The 13,675-nt window shown below is 35.6% G+C and overlaps 1 pseudogene; it reads right to left on the reverse strand.

Annotated features, from left to right (window-relative positions):
- The window catches only part of LOC149266495 (DNA replication licensing factor MCM4-like), a 122,656-nt pseudogene that overhangs the window by 82,281 nt on the left and 26,700 nt on the right, over nt 1–13,675 (reverse strand).

Raw genomic sequence — 13,675 nt, forward strand, 5'->3', positions numbered from 1 at the left:
TTCATTTAATTTCATTAACAATCATTATAAGCAACTAATTTAAACTTATATTAATTTTATTTGTGTTCATCATTAATAAACATAAATTACTCATTTAGTAGTTTTAGATTGATTTTATGTATTTATTCTTAATCAACATATTAATTAGTATGATTTTGCAACTAAATTAAATATATATATATATATATATATATATATATATATGTCATACAATGTACATGTTCATCTAATATGAAAACACAAAGTTACAATGTTAATTACAATACTAAGTAATATCAAGTGCAACTGTAAATAATTTCAGCCACATAAATTATATTATAAAATGTCAAGTATTATAATATGAATTTTCAACTTAATATTGGTTGGAGTACAATTTACACATGAATATTGTTTCATCACTTCAAAACATTATCATTGTGTTGCCAAAGCATTATAGGTGAATTCACCAACTCTAAAGACTTGACCACCAGTCCCTATGTGTGTGTCTTATGTGAGATATTGTCTTTACGGATACCACTAGACCAACTCTCTTCTATCTCTCTTTAATTTTCATTTTGTCTCTCTAGTGATATTGTTCCCCTCTTTCTTCAATCCCTACTTCTTACCATCAATACTAAGTTTCTTTTCTAAAAGAAAAAAAAAGAAGAAGATACAATGCAAAGTATAAGACATGAAAGTATATGAACACTAGAAAATAAACTAAAGTAGACTATAAAGGATTTATAAGATATATATCTCATCATCAACAATATTGTTAATGCCATTATTCCTCATAAAATCAAGAAAGTCGAACAAGTTTTCTTTAGTTGCAATAGTGGTCGCTATGTAGCCAAACGACCTGTATAAACAAAGCATATAAAATGTCACCATAGAATAATTTTTTTAACTACTATGTTCTCTGTGTACAACATTTGTTGATGAAATGTTATCTTCAACTAAAGTAATAAATGCAAATAGACGCACACATTTCTATCCCAATATTTTGAATTCCCATGCTTATGGTACATTGCAATTTTGATTTTATCCAACATAATCAAACACAATAGAGCTAGCAATTTCTACTAAGAATTTCTCATGCTCCACTTTTGTAGTTGTATTGTTTCCTCTAGTTATCTTTAAGAAGTAGTGACACTTCAACAATAAAATTGGTCAATAGAAATCTAATGGGTGGAGAAAAGTATTGCTGACACAAGATTACAACAAGAAACTAAAAAAGAATAAGACAAGACTTTGAAAATTGTGATACTAACTAAGAATATAGCTTCAATATAGTAACTTTCAATTATCAGCGTACTATTCCAGGGGAAAAGGAATCCAATTCCCAAAAGCAAACACATTATGTATGCCCCTTGTTTTCCCTGTAATTAATTGAGAAAGATTAGCACATGCAATTTCCATTTAGAATCTCTGAAATGATTCTATAAATATTCAAAGCAAACTTAATGTTACTCATTCATTTTTCTCTGATGTAGACAAAATTGAATATGCTAACCTGTTTTTGAGTTGGAGAGTTATGTAATTCATTGTGTCCAAAATCATTGCTTATTTTCATGACTGTTTTTTTTTAATGCTAAAAAAAGGGGCCTATATTTGATCAAGATTTTTTATAATTCAAAGCTAAATTTCCTTCCAGTTTATGACATTCAAACAAATGAGAATCTATTTCCTTTAACAAGTCACTGTTGTAATATACTACTAAACGGACAACTATGTAATGAAGTTATTAGTGGTGGAATACTAATAAATCACAAATAAAGGCAAGAAATAACACCAATATGTCTTAGGCATGCCAATTCTTTATCCTCTTGGTTGGAAATATTACTTCATGAAAATAACATATTTGACAAAGAGAACTTTTCTAAACCTAACCAATGCCAATGTATTCGACAATATTTACATTTCTATTGGCATGCCTTGAAAATGTGTGGAAGTATCAAATAAGTGTAGTGCACTTCCCTATACACACTCCTCTTTCTTCATGTGTCTTCGTAGGAAGCCCTCAAGTTTGATGCTCCTACAAGTAATGCTAAAAAGTTCTATCTTTAAAGGAATTCAAATTTCAAATAGATGAATGTATTGTATCTTGGTTCTAAATGATAGACACAGTGATGGAAGCACCAGCTAATCCTAAACTCAATTATATGTCTCTATGAAATAGCATTACAGAAATTATTTCTACAAAGCTTTACGTCCAACTCAACATGGAAAAAGAAACAAGGTTTGACTTGAAATCAAGCAAGACTTAAGAGTTAATTCAGGAAATTTGGTATAAAAAAAAATAACCTTGGTAAAACTTTTATTTTAACTGTTAAGTTTTACCTGATTCTTGCCCAAGCCCAAGTCAAATCCTGAGATAGTTCTACTCAAGTCTGAGTTAGACCCTGAATTATGTCCAAGTTAAGCTTCAACTCCATCTGATCTACTTAGATTTAGATCCTCACTGAGTCATACTAGCCAAGTTAACTGAGCTGAGTCTCGTAAGTATGGCTACAAGTATCTTTACCAGTTAAGATAAAAATGGCCCAAACATGATATGAAAAATAAATAAAATGTGATGAATCATTTCTTATGATTTAGGATTGATACATTTCAGATGATGGAAATGTTATGTTGTCATGTATGGATAGGGTTTACAAGGATATGGTGAAATGTTCAAAGGTTCCAAGCTGTCACAAATAATGGTACTGTAATTCAAGACCATAACTTTGTAGGAATTTATATGGTAAGTTCCTCATAAAGAACACCAAAGGACACCGCTCACAAACAGATCATAGATCAATACACCAGTATTTTTGACGTGGTTAAAACCCTCAAAGAGGGAAACAATCCTGTTAGATGATCCAAAAATACAAATTTTATCATAGGTTATAAAATTAGAATAAAATAATTATTAATTTAAGATATTAAATTAATAATTATTATTCTAGAATGTTTAATTATTTAATGGAGACTTTTAGAATTAGCATATTGTTGTAACTAGATATGACTCTCCAAATGTGTCGTATCTAAGGCTCTATTATAGGAGATTAGTTAGCTAGTTGGTTTGAATAGCTTTTATTGTAAATGGACACTTGTTATTTAATAAGTGATCCATAATTAGAGGTAGTTAGGACATGGAGCTTATAAATAGCTCATTGCAAGAGTGTTTGGTTGTTCGGGTGTAAGCTCTTGCAAATCAATTATGTAATTGTTTTTTTTCTGATTAATAAAATTACGTGTCTGAGGACACTTCTGCCATTATTGTGGTATCAGAGCTCCAGTAATGCTGCAGTTGATTTGAGGAAGACATTCCAGCAGTTGATTTGAGGAGGAGATTCCAGCTCTATCAGATCGTGGAAAACCTCAACTCCGTTAAAGTGATCAGCAAAAATTGGTATGAAATTTGCAACAAATTTTTTTTTATTGATTTTAGATCTGCCAATTCTAAAATCATTTAAAAAAAAAAAAAAAAAAAATTGCAAATGCAAATCTGTATGATAGCGCTGTATATTTGAATTTTCGCACCACATGTATTTGTGTTTTCACAAACCTCACATTGCCAGTCCACAAAAACATAGACAGCAGGGGAGATCCATTGGGTTTCTCCCGCGAGCTCCTGCACTCTCCCAGGCACTCCTCCATCGACCTCAACTACAGAAACGGAACGAGAGGTACTTCCCATTTCTTTTAATTCTGCGAGCGCCTCTACTCTCCCAGGTTCTGCACGATCGATCTCAAATACATGAAAAAAAAAAAACGAGACCTGCTAATCGTATTTGAAGGCTTCTGCGTGGTAAACAAACAGGAGATGAAGCAGAAAATTCAACTCAGTTGTTGAGAAATCCGAGTAAATGCCATGGATAAGGTAACTTTGTCACGGTTTGCGTGTATGGCTTTATGAACACTTCTGGTTCCTGAAAATACAGCCTTCAAGCTATTTGAAATTCGAAACTCTCTGTTCTGGAATATGTCATAGCATAGTTGAGCACCAGTTGGAAAACCTGAGAATTGATATAATTTGCATGCCAGCAGTGTCAGGATAATCGTTGTTAAATTTTGAATTATATACTCTTCCCCCTGATTTTCTCTTTTGAATTATATACTCCATTTAAAAAATAAAAAAAAACGTTCACCGCAATGTTTTTCTGGTATTTTTTGAATGGGTTGCAAGGAGCTTCATATTCAAGGTAGTGCTCACTGCATTTACATAGGTGCCTGCCTGCAGGCCGCCTCTAGAACTGCCTAATGAGCAAAGGATGCGTTGAGTTTAACTTAATTTTCTTATATTTGTGAAAGTGCCAAAGTTCACCTGAACGACGTACATCAGTTTATATTAATCCTCTTTACAATGATGGGGACTTTACAGAAGCACAAACAAGTGAGCACCAACTTCCGAAATGGGCAGTTCAACTTTTGAAAGATGTAAAGCCTGATGAACAGAATAAAACTAGCACCAGAAGGGCACATAGAAGTGAAGGCAATTTTGCCTTGATAGCAAATGATTTTACTGAACCTTCCACATACAAAGAGGCAGTAAAACATAAAGAATGGCAACAGGCTATGGTTGACGAATATAAAGCAGTAATTGATAACAACACTTGGAAACTTGTTGATTGTCCAGCAAATGTTAAACCCATAGGATGCAAATGGGTTTACAGAATTAAGTATAATCAAAAGGGTGAACTTGACAAGTATAAAGCACGACTTGTCGCAAAAGGTTTTGCGCAGCAGGAAGGCATTGATTATGACGAAACCTTTGCTCCCACAGCTAAATGGAACACCATCCGATTAACACTTGCATTGGCCGCTCAAAAAGGATGGAAGGTTCATCAAATGGATGTGAAAAGTGCTTTTCTCAACGGGGATTTACAGGAGGACGTGTATATGACCCAACCACCAGGTTTTGAAGTGGAAGGACAAGAACATAAAGTCTGCAAATTGATCAAGGCTTTATATGGATTAAAACAAGCTCCCCGAGCCTGGTATGCAAAGATGGATGATTACCTTAAGAAAGTTGGTTTTCATCGAAGTGAATCTGATGATACTTTGTATGTGCACCAACAAGGCAAATATCTGGTAATTATTGTTATGTATGTCGATGATTTGATCATCACTGGCAATCATGATGATCATATTGCACAGGTCAAAAAGGAGTTACATGCAGGCTTTAAGATGACAGATTTGGGATTACTTCACTACTATCTTGGAGTTGAAGTCTTCCAACGTCCACATCATATTTTCATTTCTCAGAGTAAGTATGCCGCAGAGGTTCTTCAGCGATTTGGCATGAAAGATTGCAAGCCCGTTCTCACCCCCATGGAGCAAAACTTGAAACTTTCAAAATTTGAAGGGGGGGAAAAGGTGGACAGTACAACTTACAGACAGCTGATTGGCAGCTTGATTTATTTGACAAATACTCGTCCTGATCTATCTTATGCAGTCAGTATTCTTTCACGTTTTATGCAGGAACCACGAGACAGCCATTGGAATGCAGCCAAAAGAGTTCTTCGATATATCCAAGGAACAAAAGATTTTGGTCTTCTTTACACAAAGACTAAAAATTTTGTACTTGGTGGATATTTAGATGCCGACTTTGCTGGGAGTATTGATGATCGAGCATCAACATCAGGTTATTTAATGAATATGGGGTCAGCAGCAGTATCTTGGAGTTGTAAAAAACAAGCTACAGTGGCCACTTCTTCAGCAGAAGCAGAGTACATTTCAGCATGGGAAGCAGCATGTGAAATTGTTTGGTTGCGCCGAATTTTGCAGGACTTGGGCATTTCTCAGGGAGAAGCTACATCATTGTTTATTGACAGCCAGTCAGCCATCAAACTTGCCAAGAACCCAGTTTTTCATTCAAAGACAAAGCATGTGGACACCAAGTATCATCATATCAGGTCTCTCATTGCCAAAGATGTCCTCAAACCAGTTTATTGTCCTTCCGAAGATCAGATCTCCGACATTTTCACAAAACCGCTTGGCAGAATAAAATTTACTAAGTTCAGGGATGAACTTGGTATCTGTTGTAATGTATCTTTGGATCATAGGGGGGAATGTTAGATGATCCAAAAATACAAATTTTATCATAGGTTATAAAATTAGAATAAAATAATTATTAATTTAAGATATTAAATTAATAATTATTATTCTTGAATGTTTAATTATTTAATGGAGACTTTTAGAATTAGCATATTGTTGTAACTAGATATGACTCTCCAAATGTGTCGTATCTAAGGCTCTATTATAGGAGATTAGTTAGCTAGTTGGTTTGAATAGCTTTTATTGTAAATGGACACTTGTTATTTAATAAGTGATCCATAATTAGAGGTAGTTAGGACATGGAGCTTATAAATAGCTCATTGCAAGAGTGTTTGGTTGTTCGGGTGTAAGCTCTTGCAAATCAATTATGTAATTGTTTTTTTTCTGATTAATAAAATTACGTGTCTGAGGACACTTCTGCCATTAAGTCCACAGCCTGAGCCAACGTGGCCAATTCAGGCAATTTATTAATAAAAGAAATAAAATTTACATAAGCTTCTCTCCTGAACGACCACCCTACAAATGACCCTCCATGCTCTTTAAATAGAGATCATGGACCAATCGAGTGTTAAGCCACAGATCAAGTGTCGGTAATACTGAGGAGAGAATGAACCATCAGATCACTTCATGTCTAGAACATATCATGACCATCGGATTGTAAGTTACAAAAGTAAAGAAACACACTTTACCTAAATCTAAACTAGACCAAGTTATACTTAACTATTTCCTATGTGTCAGAATATCCTAACATCCCCCCTTAAGAGAAACTCGGGATAGGATTGAAGGATGTACAAATATGACACAATAGGAGAAGGAAGGAGGCATTAGATCCTATCCCCCCCTTGTGACAACTTCCTGAGCTCCAACCATAAATCGAAGTTTAGTAAACTTCACCTCTGTGAGAGCCTTTGTAAAGATGTCTACAACTTGATCATCGGTTGAACAATATTGCACTTCAAGAACATGGTCATGAATGAGCTTTCTGATGAAGTGCGTGTGTAGTTCAATGTGTTTTCTGCGCTGATGTTGGACTGGATCTTTGCATAGTTGAATGACACTTTGATTATCACACCAAAGTGTAGTCAGATGCTGCTACTGAAAACCAAACTCTAACAGGTCCTGACGAAGCCATAGGGCTTCCTTACTAGCTTCTATGACACCATGATACTCTGCTTCTGTTGAAGAAAGAGAAATGGAACTTTGTTTCTTGCAAGCCCATGTAATAGGTCCTGAACCAAGAGTGAACACATAACTTGCAGTAGACTTCTGATCATTAGGGTCACCAGCCCAATTGGAATCAGTGAAACCAACCAATAGAGGAGATGCTTCTGCACTATAATGAATCCCAAACTGAACTGTACCTTGAACATAATGAAGTATTCTTTTAGCTACTTTCCAATGAATTTCATGTGGGTTTTGCATAAACCGAGAAATAAGGCCAACAACAAAGGAAAGGTCTGTACGAGTATGGGTTAGATACAAAAGTTTTCCTACAAGTTGACAGTATAAGGTAGCATCAACTTCAGGGGAAGTACAAGTGACTGACAGTTTGTCTCCAGAATGAAAGGGAGAAGGGGCTAGCTTACAATCTTCCATGTGAAAATGGCGTAGAAGATCACAGGCATACTTGGACTCAGAAAGGGAAATACCTTCCTTGGATTGCAAGACTTGAAGACCAAGAAAATAATGCAAGTGTCCTAAGTCTATCAATTCAAACTTCCTTTTAAGGATGGACTTCACATGGTATATAAGATTGGGATCACTACTAGTAAGGATAAGATCATAAACATAAAGAACAAGAATGATAAGAGACTTACCCACTTTCTTGGTGTAGACACTATTGTCAGACTGACACCTAGAAAAGCCAGTTTCTAAAAGAAAGCTATCCTTTTTGGCATACCAAGCCCGAGAGGCTTGCTTGAGACCATAAAGGGATTTCTTAAGCTAACATACAAGGCTAGAGTCTATTTGTATAAAGCCAATAGGTTGTTCCATATAGATTTCTTCATGCAAGTCCCCATGCAAGAAGGCAAATTTAACATCCATTTGATGGACTTCCCATTTGATGGACTTCCCATTTGAAAGAGGCAGCAAGGGAAAGAAAAGGTGGATAGAATTCATTTTGGCAATAGGGGAGAAGGTTTTAGTATGGTCAATTCCTTCAACTTGTGAAAAACCCTTAGCAATAAGACGATCTTTATTTTTATCAATTTTTCCATCTAGTCCATACTTGGTTCTGTAAACCCATTTGCATCTAACAAGTTTTTATCCCTTTGGAAGAGGAACAAGATCTCATGTATCATTTGCCAATAATGAACGATATTCTTCATTCATAGTTGTGTCCCAATCTGGATGGCCTGAAGCTTCTGCAAGGTGTCAGGATCATAATTCTTTGAAGCTTGAGCCAGTAAAGAAGAGGCTCTATTGAACTGAGAATGTGTATGTCACTTATCTGTAGGATCACCGGCAAGAGCACCTGCTACATCCCGAGTAACATGGACCCATTTTGGAAGCTAAGGAGTTGAAGGAGGATCCTAAGAAGGTGGGGGAGGATTGTCATCCTCGTTGTCATCATTTGAAGAAGAAATATTTTCACAAGTAGAAGGGATAAAGAGAGGTGGCACATCCACCAAACTAGGCTCATAGGCTGGTATATTTTCAACAAACTTTACATCTCTTCTAATGATAACATTTTTGGAATTAAGTGGAATAAGTCTATATCCTTTGGCATCTTCAGAATATCCAAAAAAAATACATTTTTCACTCTTAGGTTCTAAAGATTTATGTTTCTCATTTGGAATATGGGCCCATGCTTCACTTCCAAAAACATAAAAGTGACTTACATCTGGTTTAATTGACCTCCTTGCTTCTTCTGGAGTGATATTCTTTAAAACCTTAGTAGGATTGCGATTTACTATGTAATTTGCACAGTTAATTGCTTCTACCTAAAAATTAAGACTAAGTCCTTTAGATTGAAGCATATAATTAGCCATTTCCTTTAAGGTGTGATTATTCCATTCAGCTACACCATTTTTTTGTGGAGTATATGGAACAATATGTTGCATTTGAATTTCATTCTTAGTGCAAAAGTTGATGAATTTGTTGTTAACATATTCTCCACCATTATGAGATATTAGCTTAAGAATTTGATGTCCAGATTGTTTTTCAACAAAGGCCTTAAAGGCCAAGAACATGTTAAATACTTCACTCTTGAGTTTTAAGAAGTATACCCAAGTGCGTCTAGATAAATCATCAATGAAAGTTAAGAAATACTTGTATCCAGAGAATGAAACAACTAGAAGTGGACCACGTAAATCACTATGCACAAGCTGTAAAGGGGCTGAGGCAAGCCAGGAGGCACGTTTTTCAAAACTATCCCAATGATGTTTTTTGAGTACACATCCGAAACAAACACCATCTTTGCAAGATACCATCGGAAGACCTGTCACCATATTTTCTTTACATATATTCTGAAGGGAGCGATAGTTTAAGTGACCAAATTGCTCATGCCAAAGTTTGCTCACTTCATCATTATGAGCAACAAATATCGAGGGAATATTTGATGACCCAAAGTTGTTAAACTTATACAACCTTGTAGAATCATCAACAATTCTAGCAGCTAAAATATGTCTAAGATCTCTTCGGTCCTTAATTACAACATCATGAAGTGAAAATTCAATGATTTTACCTTCACCTGAATGAATTATCTGATCTATAGATAGAAGGTTGCAGGATAAGCTTGGAAAACATAATACATCGTTAAATTGACCATTGTCTAGATGAATAGTTCCAGTCCCTACAACATTAAGAGATCTATCATCACCAACATATATATTTATTTTGGTGTTACAATCATTTAAAGAAGAAAACATGGCTTTGCTTTTGGCCATGTGATAAAAAGCTCTAGAATTAATGAGCCACTCATGAGAATGAGAAGAAGAAGACGCATTTAATGCATAACCAAATCGAGATGCTTGACAACCACATGCAGAAAGTGTTATTCCTGAAGATGAAGTTGAAGTTGAAGAGTGCTCCAAATGGATGTTATGCTTCTTCATTGATGCTTCCAAGGCATCCATCTTCTTAAAGCATTTGGATTCTAAGTGGCCATCTTGATTAAAAAATTGGCAATGACTATCAATTTTCTTCCCTTTGTTTTTATTTGCCTTATTATTTTGTTGAAATGATTTTTCATTTTGAGATTGAAATTTCTTAGGATCCTTGTTTGGTTTAGGACCATTCCTTTTAGGATACTGCTTCTTAGGATTCTTTGAATTTGGTTGCTACTGGGCGGCTAAGGCTTTCTTAGAATAGTTTCCAAGATTAAGAAGATCAAGATATAAGAGCTTTTCTTGTTCTCTTATTAAAGAATCACGAAGGCATCAAAAGAGGGGGACTTGTAGTCTTGTCCTTGAGAAATAAAGGCTTCTCTAGTAGAATGGAAGGTGGAAACAAATATAGAGTATGCTTGTCCCAACTTAGTAAGAATGGAATAGATAAGGCTACCATCTTCTTTCTTAACCTTAACACCTTCGAAGAGAAGTCTAAGGGTCCTGAACTTGGACAAAAAATATTCAATGGAAGAAAAATTATTGGGGTCCAATGTAAGTAACTCATTTTTGAGTTGATGGGCTCTAATTTCATTTTTAATTCCAAAAAATTTAGTGAGTTATTTCATTGCTTCATTAGGAGTATCAAGTTCTGCGATATGGAATCTAAGGTCTGGAGAAATAAACATCCCTATCAACCCATGTGCTTTATATTGCCTATTTTCCCATTTGGCTGCCTTATCTTCATCGTGAAGTTTGGTTTCTTGGCCTGGCTATTTTGTAAAGACCTTTACTTCTAAGTAAATCCACAATGTAGGACAACCATTGGAAGTAATTGCTGCTATCAAGAATAACTTGGCATGGAATTTCCATTTTAACAAAAACTGAAGTTGTAGGTGCTAAAACTAAGTGTTCCAATGGAAAGATCTCAAAAAATTAGGCTGATTAAAAAAAAGCGGCTCTGAAAACAGCTTCCGGATGAAGAAGTTATGGTTTTTTGAAGAAAAGTTGTTGAAGTGCTGACGAAGTGCATAAATGTGCGGAAATGAATGATAATGTTATATTTAAAAAAAAATCTCCCCCCACCCCACCTTTCCAAACTTAATCTAATTAGCTCATTTAAAAAAAAATATTTTATGTGATCCGAATGGAAAATGGCATCAACCCATGGTACTCATCCACCCATATTATTCATCAACCCATGGAATTTACCCATGGTATTGTAGATGGCATCCGCCCGTGGTATTGTAAAATCCACCCATGGTATTCATTCACCCATGGAATTGACCCATGGTATTATAGATGGCATCCGCCCGTTGTATTGTAAAATCCACCCATGGTATTCATTCACCCACGGAATTTACCCATGGTATTGTAACTGAAAAATACTATAAGTAACAAGTCACATTTTGTAAAAGGACAGATTGTACGCCACAATGTAGCCATTACAGTTCAGAGGCATGTAGCTACCACATCTCTTCTCAGAGATAAGCTACCATTGCCCTAGCTAGTTTATTTCCACTTCTGTTTGTAAGCATATTTCAGTATTTTCTAGTAATGAAATGAAGTATTATTTCCCCTACATATCTGTCTTTATGGTTATCTTTGTATTTTGTTGCATTCCTGTTTAAATCCAAATCAGTGGGTTTTCATAAAAAGTTTCTTTGTGGTTTTGTTTATTGGGCATCCTCTCTTTTTTTTCTTCTGGCAATTTCAATCTTTCAGATCTTGGGGGCCTTTCCCCCAAGATCCATTTCAAGTTTTCAGATCTTGGGGGTCTCCTCCCAAGATCCGGATCAGTGGTATCAGATCAGGTTATGATTCCATGGGAATGAGGGTTTGAGTGGGCGACGACTTTGCAGTTCAGATCTGAAACATCTGGTACAAAATTTACAAAAACAAATACCAGATTTGGATTCCTCTTGAAAAATCACCCAATTTCAAAAAAAAAAATGGGTCGAATCGGAGTTCGGATGTGGGAGATATCACTGATTTAAAATCAACGATTTTATCAGAATTTTTGTGACAGTGGAACTGTTGCAGCGCGAATTTGAGATGTCAGAGTGTCCAGATAAGGATTTCCATCACATGGGAAGATGCAAAATGGTCCTTCTGCTTCCAAAACCAGGTTATAATAAATATTCTGAGTTATACTGACTGAGTTATGCCCATTTTAATTCTGGAGCAGCATTCGGAGTGGGTTCCCATTGGAGACGTGCCCTCCCACCCCACTTTAGTAGGCACCTACTTCACATTCATCAGTTTCAACATAGTAGCATTCGCCTTGGATTATTTGGAGATGTTCCCTCCCACCCCAGGCTATGTAGGCACCTGCTACTTCATCAACAACCAACATCACGGTTATGGGTCAACCGCATAAAATCCTTATCATCGAAGTCCATTTGCTAGGCCGCACACTGTCAGAATCACAGTTGGTCACAAGCATTACAGGGTATCTCTATCCTCAGATCTTCGTTTATCAGGGTTTTGGGTTAACCACATAAAACCCTTATCTTCAGTGGCTCTTCATATTCAACAAAGGCTTCGCAGGAGGGAACTTTACGCAATGGGGACCATTGCTTCTTAAGGAGGGAGGAATGATTCGAATGGAAAATGGCATCAACCCATGGTACTCATCCACCCATATTATTCATCAACCCATGGAATTTACCCATGGTATTGTAGATGGCATCCGCCCGTGGTATTGTAAAATCCAGCCATGGTATTCATTCACCCATGGAATTGACCCATGGTATTGTAACTGAAAAATACTATAAGTAACAAGTCACATTTTGTAAAAGGACAAATTGTACGCCACAATGTAGCCTTTACAGTTAAGAGGCATGTAGCTGCCACATCTCTTTTCAGAGATAAGCTACCATTGCCCTAGCTGGTTTATTTCCACTTCTGTTTGTAAGCATATTTCAGTATTTTCCAGTAATGAAATGAAGTATTATTTCCCCTACATATCTGTCTTTGTGGTTATCTTTGTATTTTGTTGCATTCCTGTTTAAAACCAGATCAGTGGGTTTCATAAAAAGTTTCTTTGTGGTTTTATTGGGCATCCTCTCTTTTTTTCTTCTGGTAATTTCAATCTTTCAGATCTTGGGGGCCTTTCCCCAAGATCCATTTCAAGTTTTCAGATCTTGGGGGTCTCCTCCCAAGTTCCGGATCATTATGTGACTCACTTTTATAAATAAGTGAAAGCCGTTTTTACAATGGTACTTTATGAGCTACCCACTAAATTGTAACTTAAATAAAAGATAAAGATACTTTAGAATTATAAGTGAATCACTTTTTATAATGGGTGAGAACACTTTTCCATAAAGTAACTTTAAAACATAAGTTACATGTGTTTTTTGAAAAAGTAACTCAACAAAAAGAAAGACTTGAACTCAAGACCTCTATTCTCATAAAGTAACTTTGGACCAAGTGAGCTAGTTTAGAAGGTTAGTAATTTTTGGAAAAGAGGAAGGGTTTTTTTTTTAGACACTTAAGCTTTGGTGTGCATGCTATTTTTTGCCTAAAAAACAAAAAATGCAAAACCTAACACGGACATACAAAAAAAACAAACCTTACAGCTTGAAGTTAGCTTTAGTTGGAAA

This window comes from Pinus tabuliformis, chromosome 6 (assembly GCF_031772625.1).
Source record: "Pinus tabuliformis cultivar Carrire ecotype Pingquan chromosome 6, CPIR1, whole genome shotgun sequence".
Taxonomy (NCBI): Eukaryota; Viridiplantae; Streptophyta; class Pinopsida; order Pinales; family Pinaceae; genus Pinus; species Pinus tabuliformis.